The 11,441-nt window shown below is 38.0% G+C and overlaps 1 pseudogene; it reads right to left on the bottom strand.

The window, feature by feature from the left end:
* Positions 1–3,964: 3,964 nt before the first annotated feature.
* The window catches only part of LOC143640089 (CDKN2A-interacting protein pseudogene), a 129,343-nt pseudogene continuing 121,866 nt past the window's right edge, over positions 3,965–11,441 (bottom strand).

Raw genomic sequence — 11,441 nt, 5'->3', positions numbered from 1 at the left:
TTTCACAGAGGAGAAAACTGAGGCTCTGGGAAATTGTGTAAAACTAATTTAAAAGTGAGAGTCATGCCAACCTCATCTGCTCTAAAGGAAGAATTTCTTAAATGAGTCACAGAAGCACAAATCACAAGGGAAAATGACATTCTGACTACACTAAAGTTAAGAAATTCCATTGATCAAAACATAAAGACACAATATGTACTTGGAGTAAAAATGGGCAGCTCATAAAACTGTCAAAGAGAAACCACAAAGTGTAAATAACTTCCTCAAATCAATTTGAAAACAAACATTCAAATAGGAAAAGAAATGGTTCAAAAATATAAATAAGAATATCCTTGGAGTTGTGTAGGAGGCTCTTATTTCAAATGTTCATGTGGTCAACAACTCATATGGCCAATAAAGTCATGAAAAGATGTTAATCTAACTAGCAAGCAGGAAAGGCAAATAATCACAAAACTAGGTACCAGGTCACATTTCAGACTGGCAAAACCAAAAAGTCCAATGTAGCCAAATGTTGCCCAAGATGCACAGCAGCATGAACTCTCTGCACTACGAAGGGGAGTCACACTCGTCTCACTGCTCTTAACCAACCTGACATTGTCTATGGAAGATGAAGATGTTCATAGCTGATGGCCAGCAATTTCAATTCTATGGATATGTGCTGGAGAATATCACCCATGTGTCTACAAAAAGCCAGAGAGTTCATAGCAGAAGCATGTGCAGATCAAAGGGATGTAATGTCCAGGTGAGAGTTTGTTAATAGGAGAATGGGTGGGACACAGTTATTTACTTTAAAAATGAGTTCCCCAGAGGGAGAGTGTGTGAAGAGATTCCAAGCTATGGCCCCCACATTAAATCCAGTTTATTTCCTGCTTTTTGGCAGATAAAGTTTATTAGAGCCCATTTATTAACTTATAGAATAAGGGCACCTTCCTGCTAGCATGATTGGGCTGAGTGGCTGCAACTGGAAACCATATGGCCTGCAAAAACTAACGATTTACTAGTCCTCTCTTTCTTTCTCTCTCTCTCTCTTTCTTTATCTCTCTCTCTCTCTCTCTCTCTCTCTCTCTTTCCTTCCTTCCTTCCTTCCTTCCTTCCTTCCTTCCTTCCTTCCTTCCTTCCTTCTTTTTGGTACCAGGGATTGGTACCAGGGATTGAAATCATGGGTGCTTAATCACTGAGCCACACCCCCAACACTTTTTTATATTTATTTTGATACAGGGTCTCACTGAGTTGCTTAGTGCTTGGATAAAGTGCTGAGGCTGGCATTGAATTCTCAATCCTTGTGCCTCAGCCTCCTAAGATGCTAGGTTTATAGGCATGTGCCACGGCACTTAGTTCTACTAGTTGCATATTTACAGAAAAATTTCCTGATACTTAAACTAGAGAGTCATCAACATGAATTGCCCTTGCAAATGTGATATGAAAGAAAAGATTAAGCTATAGAGGAATATTTAAAATATTACAGGATGGACATTTAAATTTGTACATTACTGTTTTAATCCATTTGGTGCTGCTATTCCAAAATGCCACAGATTAGGTAATTTGTAGACAATTGAAGTTTACTTGATTCATGGTTCTGAAGGCTAGGTGGTCCAAGATCAAGTGGTCATATCTGACAATGGCCTCTTTCTGTCATCATCCCCTGCTGAAACACAACACACAATGAGAGGGCTGGTAAGAAAGAGGAAGAGGGACCATCTTCACTTTCATGAAAAACAGGTTGTAACCACATTAATCCATCTATAAGGCCTGCAATGTCATCCCCTCTGCAAGGTCATACCTCTCAGCACTGCTACACTAAGGATCAAGTCTCCAACACAATAACATGGGAGGGAACACATTCAAACCATAAAAATTACTATATATTTGTTATATGGCTATATAGCTGATGGTGTAACAAGATTGATGGGAAAAATAAAACTAAATCCAGTGCAGTGGTTTCCTGGGTACCAAAAGGGTCATGTGATCGGAGGTCAGGTTTTTGTGTGCGTGATTGCAATGCTTCTAGTTCCCCTTTTTGTTTGAGTGTTATGTTCATGAACTGCAGATGTATGAAAGAACTACAAAGTTCTGGCACTCAAGAAATCCTCTAAAAATTAAAGACAGACTCCAATTATGTGGTGTGCCACTAGTAAGCTCTGGGTAGAACAAAGAAGAGCTGTTTGGGCTGGGGTTGTGGATCAGTGGTAGAGCACTCACCTAGCACATGCGAGTCCCTGGGTTTGATCCTCAGCACCACATAATAATAAATAAAAACGAGTTGTTTGAGGCAAAGCTGATGTTTCAACTAGAATTTTCTGTCCATAACTAGAGTGAGGTGTGGGAAACACTTGTCTGAGGGACACAGTTTAAAGGTTTACCAAAAATATAAGCAAGGTAATTAATATTTGAGTGCGGTATCTTTAAATTGCAAATGAATGCAAAAATCCATGATGAGCAAATTATCAACATTTTAAATAAATGTAAAATTTGTGGCTCAGGATTAGGATCAAGAGGATGTGGTGCCCTGTGTGACTTCATTTAATAAAGTTTTGAAGTTTTCATTATTGTGGAAGTTTTTACACTCATTTAAAATAAATATTGCATTAAGAATATTCACATTTTCTGAGTGTCTTAGAACTTCAGAAAATTTTGCACAATTAAGAGTATACTTAGCTCATCCAAGGTCCATTTCTGTTTCTTCATAAAGCCAACAACACCTTATAGAGTTCAGATGAATTACAAATGGAACCCACTTATCCATCCACTCAACAAATATATGTAAGTTTCTCCTATGTGTTAGATATTGGGTGAGACAACTTGAATGAAGCTAGGAACAAGGTTTAATCTCTGTCCTAACAAAATCTAGAGGCAAACAGACAGAGACAGAACAAATGTCAACTGGCATTAGATTGTGAATTGCTATGAAGATAAAGCAAGGGAGCTGACCATAATTGGAGGGCAAATGAGCAGCTTCATCTAGGAAGGCTTCCATAGAAGGGGATGCTCTTGTGAACAGCAAACATTGGATCCAGATATGTGATGTCAAGTTCTGGAAGGAGCTATCTCTGGCCCCTCTTTATCCTCCCTGGGGAATTGTAACTATGTTCCCTGTACAGAGTTTTTGACTTCCCTTGCAACCCCCCATAGCCACATCAACCATGTCCAGCCATGCAGTGGCTCCTGGGAAAAAAAATGGCCACATCCACGCAGAGGGTTAAGAGAAGCTAGGCTGAGATGCTGCATCCTGAGCCTGTCACTCTCATGGAGAACACTGCCATGAGGAAGAGAGATGTCACACATATTCATCATAATCAGGGGTGTCTGTAGAGAGCTGATCTTACTGGTGGTAGTGGCAATGTGTAGAGGGGGGACATCAGAAATCAGAGTAGGAAAGATGGCTGTGAATCTTGGTGACTTCCTCATAGAAATTTCCTCCTCCAAGCTGACATTTGATGTGGTAATCTATCACAAGCTATCAGGTCAGACATGGGGATTTGCAATGCATTGTCTGCTGGGGAGATTGGGAGAGAGGAGAAAAAGCTTCTTAGCATTCAGAGGAACAGATCTGGGGAAACTTGAAGAAGGAACAATGGAAGTTCAACGTCTAGGACCTGAATGGAACAATTGAGAGTTGGTGCCTGCAGAATGCTCTGCCCAGGTTCTTGGCACCTTCATTTGTGTCACAGGGTTGCAAAAAAATATGTATAGGGCTTTAAACAAATGAGATAAACTTTCAAAGCAAAAATAACAAAGGATAATAAGTTCCAGGAGAGTCACCGATCCTGGCCTGCTGCTCTGAGAAGCAGAGACTGAAGAATCTTCCATAGCACTCATTTTAGATGAGCCACTTTGTTGTCTGGAATCAGTGGACTGGGTCACGGACTATTCACATTGGATTTCAACAATAAAGAAACAAAGATGCTGAACCATGCTTATCTGGAGCTTCTGATTCAGAAGCATTTCCAGATCCTGCCGTTGTTACCTGAGAGGAAATGCTGCTACTGCTTTGACTGGAAACAGATCGCTCTCCCTCACGTGTAGAGCTATTCTGACCAGAGATGCCAGAGCTCTGAGTGGAGTTTCCACTACTCTCTGTTTGGTGAATGACCCGGAACATGTAGAACTCTTTTCCAACTGAGCTGATGTACCTTCTGTTTTGCCAGAAATTTTTGCAAGATCTCGCTCAACTGCACAGTTGTTTTTTTCCTTCTGATTTGTTTTTTGGATAGCTCTTATACCCCATCTTAGCAATCAGTTTGTCTCTTGTTGTATGGATTGGAGCATCGGTCATTTTGATGCCTTCAGCCATACTAAGAATTTTATCCATAACTTTTTGAGGGTACGAGCACCAAAGCAAGATGTGGTTTGCCTAGGTCATGGAAAAGGAGACTAGCTGCTGCATCTGCCGACTGCAGGTCCCACTTCCTCCGGGTTAGCAGAGGCAAGGCCACCCTAGGGGGCCAGGTGCCCAGCATTGTGGAACAAAAACTCCCAGTGGTGGCGCCAGTGTTTGTCAGTCTTGCCCTCTCAGCACAGCACCGCCACCCAGGCGGCCACCCACGGGTTCTGGCTCAGGAACTCTGACACCTCTTGCACCGTGTTAGGCCTGCAGGAGGTGGAAGACACCAGCAGACGCTGCTCCAGGGAAGAGGCAGGGTGCGCAGGGGCGAATGGCCCTGTCACTGTGGCCTGCACTGGCTGCCCTCCAGAGAAAGCCCCTCAGGAGGACCACACACCAAACAACAGCATCCAGAACAGCTGAAATGCCCACTCCCCAGTATCTTATGCAGTGTTATCTGTATGTTCTTGTAAAAATCAAATTTCCCAGTAATGATTCAAAGGAAAAGTTTAACTGTATTTTTTTAAGTAGGGGGGGGGTGGAGAGAAAGAGAGATAGTTTAATAGAGAGCCTGCAGTCATCTGCCACAGAGAAGAAACAAAATGCTTAAGATTGACTGCATTTTGAGGAAAGTAACTGAGTAAGAAGTCTGGAAATTGGGAAGGAAGTGGTGGGCAGCCCATACAACATAAAATCTCATAAAGGAACAAAGCACACTGCAACTACAAGGTAAACTTCAGGGGTGAGGATAATATTATTATTATTATTATTATTATTATTATTATTATTATTTGGTACTAGGGATTTAACTCAGGACCACTTAACCCCTGAGCCCTGTCCCCAGCTCCTTTTATATTTTATTTAGAGACAGGGCCTCACTAAGTTGCTGAGGCTGGCCTCCAGCTTGTGATCCTCCTGCCTCGGCCTCCTGAGTTGCTGGGATGACAGGCTTGAGCTTCTGCACTCAGCTATAATTTTAAACATTTGCACACTGAAAATTCAGAAGAAATGATTCTGAAACAGTTATTTTCCCCCAGAGGAATACTCTGCATACATGAAAACTTCCAGCAGATGTGCCCAACCGGAGGCAGGGCCCTTACCTTGGTCGGTGTTGATGGTGGTGGGGTTGAAGGCCTTCCCCAGGATGTTGCTTGAGATGGAGAGGGAAAAGCCAGAGCCCAGGCCATGCCCTTTATAATGAAGCTCATGCAAAAGGAAGACGATCAAGCCTGCCACAAAGAACTGCAGAATTAAAATAAATTAATTAATAAAAGTGAACTCTGTGTTACTGGCCCCAGTGCCCTGGTTCCTTCCATCTTCAATGACAGGGCTCTCTGCTATGAGGGCCAAATAAGAGACCCTTCCTCAATCTGCCTCATGAAAATTCAGAAGCCAAAGCCAGGGTCTTTCAATTCTCTATTTTTTTTTAAATCTATTTTTTAGTTGGAGGTGGACACAATGTCTTTTTTTTTTTTATTTTTATGGGGTGCTGAGGATCGAGCCCAAGGCCTTGTACATGCCAGGTGAACCTCTGCCACTGAGCCCCAGGCCTAATATTTTTTTTTTGTTTCTTAATTGTTTTGGGGTTTGCAAGTGGACAGCATGCCTTTATTGATTTCAGTATTTCTCGTTGTAGATGGGCGCAGTGTCTTTATTTGATTGATTTCTTTTTGGGCGGTGACCAGCCTCCAACCCGGGGCCTTACCCTGCTCAGGCCAGTGTTTAGCCTTGAGCCCAGCCCTGAGCCTGGCCTGGCCCCAGCTCTGGCTGAGTACTGCTGAGGAGGAAGAGGGACAACAGGGTCACTCAGGAAGCGGGGTGAGAGTGGGGGTTCAACTGAGTGGTGATCAGAAGGCAGATCCCAGAACCCATCTTTGAGGGGGTCCCTGTCCATGCCTGTCATCACATTCTTAATGGACTGGCCGATGGTGACAATCATGCCAAACACTAGGGTCCTATGAAAATCTTGAGCAGAGACTGGAAGTAATTCAGATGACAAATACTGACACTGCCCACGGAAACCTTGTTGAGGAGTGTCCAACTGTCACACGTCAAAGCGCATGAGAACTCAGAGGCTTTCTAGTGAAAGCACCTTTCATCTTTTTTGTGGCTTTTGTGATTGAACCTAGGGCCTTTCGGACGGTAGGCATGTGCTATACTAAACTTCAGACCAGTCATCTTTAATCTTTTTTCAAAAAAAAAAATGATCTTGAATTCTTAATATGGAAAAACATTTTTAAAAAATTGTCAAGGGTAAGGAGAAAACTTCTGGGGCTGTAGCTCAGTGGTAGAGGCACAGAGTTCCATTTTCAGGTCTGCAAAAAAAAAAAAATATTAAAAACAAAGAGAGAAAGAGAAAAAAAAAACACCCAATTTGGGCTTTAGAAAAATAATGCAAAATTTTTGTTTGTTTGTTTTGATTTTTGTACTGGGGATTGTACTCAGGGTCACTCAACCACAGAACCTCATCCCCAGCCCTATTTTGGTTTTATTTAGAGACAGAGTCTCACTGAGCTGCTTAGGGCCTCGCTGTTGCTGAGGTTGGCTTTGACTCAAAATCCTCCAGGATCAACCTCCCGAACTGCTGGAATTAGAGGTGCGCACCACTGCACTAAGCCAAGTATATTATAAAATGTCAAAAATAAAAATTAAAAAAAGAAAACCACTTATTAGTGCTTTAGAAGGATAATGCATTAATTTAAGGCATTGAATAATAAATGCATTACTTAATATTTAATAATGCATTACTTAATTCATTAATGATTAATGCATTAATACATAAATATATTCTACAATCTTGATTTGTGTCTGAAACTCACAATTTAAGTTAGATGGATTTCTCACTGAATTATTTAACCTGGATGAAGAGTTCTTTAAGCCACTGTGCATTTTCTAGCTTTCATGGTAATTGCTCTCTAATTTAGAAACTGTGAGGAACAAGAATTTCTAGACAATTCTATAATTAGAAAGAGGCATATAATTTCAAACTACTCATATAAGCATATATTACATTAATACATCTGAATAAATGAAGCATGTGAGATCACAAAACAAAAACATGGTCCTAAAACTCCACACACAGTTATGAAAAGTGCTGTAATGACAAAGCAAAATAATTGTCTTTTGGGTCCAAAGCATGAGGTTTCAAAGTCCTGTAGCTAATAAATGTCTATACCTTCTTTATTTCAAATTTATTGCTGTGCATGCATTATCATAATTTGTTTGAAGGATCATGTGTTGATCTAGTGTTTCATTTCAAACAACTCTCTTAAAAGTACTAAAAATTTTTCTTCTAATATCCATCACTAATAGTATTAGTACCATAGTTATATGGTGATTTTTGAGCCTAAAGGAGAAGTTTACTTAAAATTTCAAAATTATGTGTCACTGAAAAGGTAGAAGATATACTATATTAAAGCTGGCTTTATTGTCTAGGAAATAGAAATATCAAAGGAATTATTTCCAGGTATTTGGTCATTTTTGATGTACTGATCTGTGTATAATAAATAAAATTTAATTATATTTGCAGATTTATGGAACTATGCTTCAAATTAAATGTTCCTTGAGAAAGAATATTAGTGTTTTTAGCTTCTATATCTATGTCTGAAAAATTTACACAATATCATTATAATTATATATTTTCTGTAGAAATGCTATTCACTGTATTGTATTTGGAGGAGATTAATGGATTTGGTATTTTTGCTTCAAATATTTTTTGTCAAAAAAAAAAGAACATGGTTATAAAGCTTTTTTTATATTATATTATCAATTTATAGTGACTTTTTTATTCTCTTTCAAGCACAACTATATATAAAAAATAGTGATTCTTTTTTTTTTGGTGTCATGTTATCTTCCAAAATTCTTATCCTTTGTGAAACAAAATGATAATTTTGTAGTGCAGAATTACATCCTTATAAAGCCTATTTTATTTCCTCCAATTTTAATCATGGATCTAAATTCATATTAAAATGTATTCAACATTTTTGACTGTGTATTATAAACCCATAAACTAAGCTAACTATTTTACTTAGAGACCTGGATCTTCAAATATACAATTCTATTTTACCCACAATAAATTAAAGTAACAGTAAAATAGAAGCATAAAATGAGATAAACATTCACAATGAAAAAAGGAGGTGATCTCCAGTGACAAAAGACTTCAAAGAACTTCTGGAAAACAGAAAGTATGGAATCAGATGAAGGATGCATTTGAGTTCTAATTAGGGCTCCCAAAGAGGGAGATTAAGACCATGACTAGGCATCTTGGAAGTCTCTAAGGTAGGGTGCTTCAGATCAGCACAATGGAAATAAAGGGAAGGGAGCTTGTTTGGGTGCACAGAATCTGGGTTTGCAGTCTTATCTCAAAGGAGGCTTCTGCTTACTCCAAGTAAAATTTTGGAGTTGTCTTGCACTCTCATATTGGGTCCTACTTGAGACATAGAGTGTGATTTACATGAGTCTCAAACAGTCTTGAGTGTTGGAAGCCTTGAATGGTCATAGCCAGAAAAACTCTCTTCTATTGATGAAAATATTTTGAAAAGACCACTTCCAGCAATTGTCTGGGAAATGAATCTTTCTGTCCTTATGGTGCCATAAAGCACAGTTCCCTATAGTGACACCACAAAAATTCGCTTTTCAGTCAAAGTTCTGTACTTAGTTTATGATACTGGTGAGAGTCTGTTCCTGAAAGAAAAAAAACTTATAAAAAGGAAAACAGGGCAATTAATTACAGTTTTGACAGCTGTGTAGACTGAATGTCAAATTAATGTCATCTTGTGTTTTTTCTGCTCTTCTTTTTAGATCCCCTAAATGGACTTTTTTTGGTCTCTACAACTTAGCTGATTCAGTGAAACTCATACATATGCCCAAATCAATTGAGCCTCCTCACCATGATTTTCTCAAGACACAACTACATCACTGGTCTTTTTACAATTCCTGTATGGAAAGTGAGTACTAAAAAGAAGAGAATTGGATCATCTGTTTTCAAATTGAATCATCTGAGTTCTTATCTCCATTGCAACATGGAATCAATGTCCTTCTGATAAGGAGAGTGAATTGACCTAGCTAGGATTGTACTTTCCCCTCTTGCTTTCTGTTTTTTTTTTTTTTTTTTTTTTTTTTTTAGTACATGGAATTTTGATTCCTCAGGTACAGTTTAAATTTTAGTTCGAATCTTGTTAGACATCCTGGTGGAATAGTGTCCTCTTAAATAATTAGGATTTCTAAAACTAGAGGATGCGGAAGCATGGTGTAAGATAATGTAATTCCCAAGTGGGTTAATGGGAGTGATAGAGAATGAAGAATCTTCAACTGTGACAGTCTAGCTCCTGGATCTATGTAGTCTATCTCTTGGTAACACAAACTGATATAATGTTATGTAATTTAAGAAGTATAAGCAACATCATCACCTGTTCCAGAATTCTACCAGGCCAGTACCTTTTTATTTATTTCTTTTTTGTAGGTGAAAATACAGTGAATAACATGGTCATAGACCCATATAATATCTTTGTTTTTGTTAACTGTGGTCTCATTCACTTTTATGCATGATCCCTTGGCACTTTATTAATGGTGCGTGCTTAGGATTTATTGTCCCTAAAAGCAAAATGTAAAAAAAAAAAAAAAAAGTTTGGGTTCTTCTTGTTAAAATTATTTCTTCATTAAAAGAGGTCCACTTTTTAATTTATGATGAGAGAATGATGAAAAGAATGATGCTGTCACAAGAACCTAGGAATAGACCTCTCTTCCTAACTGGCTGGATATTTGTAAGAAGTATTTGATAGATAAAATGCAGTGACTGGAAACCACTATGGTACTCAGTCCTCATTCATCCTGTGCATCATCAGAGGCTGGATAAATACAACTAGCGAAGTCAAGTTGTCAACTTGGTTGTCTTGTACAATGTCCATGATATATTTGCTTTGGTATTTGATAGCATGAAATCTCATGATATTTACACTGCATTATCTCTTTCAGAGATCCATCCCGATTACTGTACCCCCAAAATTTTATAGTCTTCAAAAGTTCCTTCTAGACTCTTGAAAAGTCTTAATTTCTTCCTATAAGTTTATGTACCTTCTTAGCTGAGGTAACATTTTTTACAGTGTAATTAAGGGTGAAGTGTGCTGCCAAGTATTCTTGTCTTTAGAAAGAGCTTTTTCCACTTTTCATTTTTCAAGGCTAACCCTGAAAGATACTGTAAAATGATGCTATTTTATTTCCATTTACTTCTAAATTAAGCTAACTCATATTTATTTCCAATAACATTTTGTTAAAAGATGGCCAATTTCTCCTTCTATATGATTTATAAAGGCACCTTTTCCCAAAGAAGGGAATGAATAGGTGTTGTATCAATTCTTTGCTCTGAAATTTATTGGGGTTTTCTGAGAAAAGTGTAACTTCGTGATTATCTTCTTGATTAGTTATTTGCTTAGTTATTGGTCACACTCTACAAGTGTGGCCCTAAGCGAAATGCAAAGGATGATAAAGAGTAAAATAAGTAGAGGCTGTACATTTATTATGCTTTTGTAGCTGAAGAAAGGTTTGTGAAGTACTTTATGACTTGCATAACTCTCTACCTTCCATTTAAAGTCATAAGATAAAATTCATCTTTATTTTTTGTGTTTCAAAAATAAACTTCTAAAAATAAAATTTACACCTATTTTTTCTAATCCTGTTCATGATTTTTCCATTTTCTTGATTATATGAAATTTTCATAACTCATACTAACTTGATAATCTGTGTCATTTCCTGGCTTACAAACAATTCTTGATTTTTGTCTCTTTTTATTTATAGTTGGCCTCCAGTGACTAAGAGGAAGACTCCTTTCTGTCTGCTCCTCCCAGCCCTGTTCCAGGCTCTGAGCTTCCCAGACCCTCATGCAATTGGTTGTAAATTCTCCCAGAAGCTTTTTTACTGTCTAATTTTCAGAACTAAAAATAGAAAATAAAATAAAAACTTAAAAAAAAACGTTAAAATGCATAATGTGGAGGGAGAAAGCCATATATATATATATATATATATATATATATATATATATATATATATATATATATATATATTTGTAATTAGGCTTTTTTAAAATTTTGAAAATATTTCTCTTTTTTTAATGTGGGTCAGCCAC

This window comes from Callospermophilus lateralis, unplaced genomic scaffold, assembly GCF_048772815.1.
Source record: "Callospermophilus lateralis isolate mCalLat2 unplaced genomic scaffold, mCalLat2.hap1 Scaffold_1127, whole genome shotgun sequence".
Lineage (NCBI taxonomy): Eukaryota > Metazoa > Chordata > Mammalia > Rodentia > Sciuridae > Callospermophilus > Callospermophilus lateralis.
Note: the sequence above shows the minus strand (reverse complement) of the source record. Positions and strands in the feature narration are given on the sequence as shown.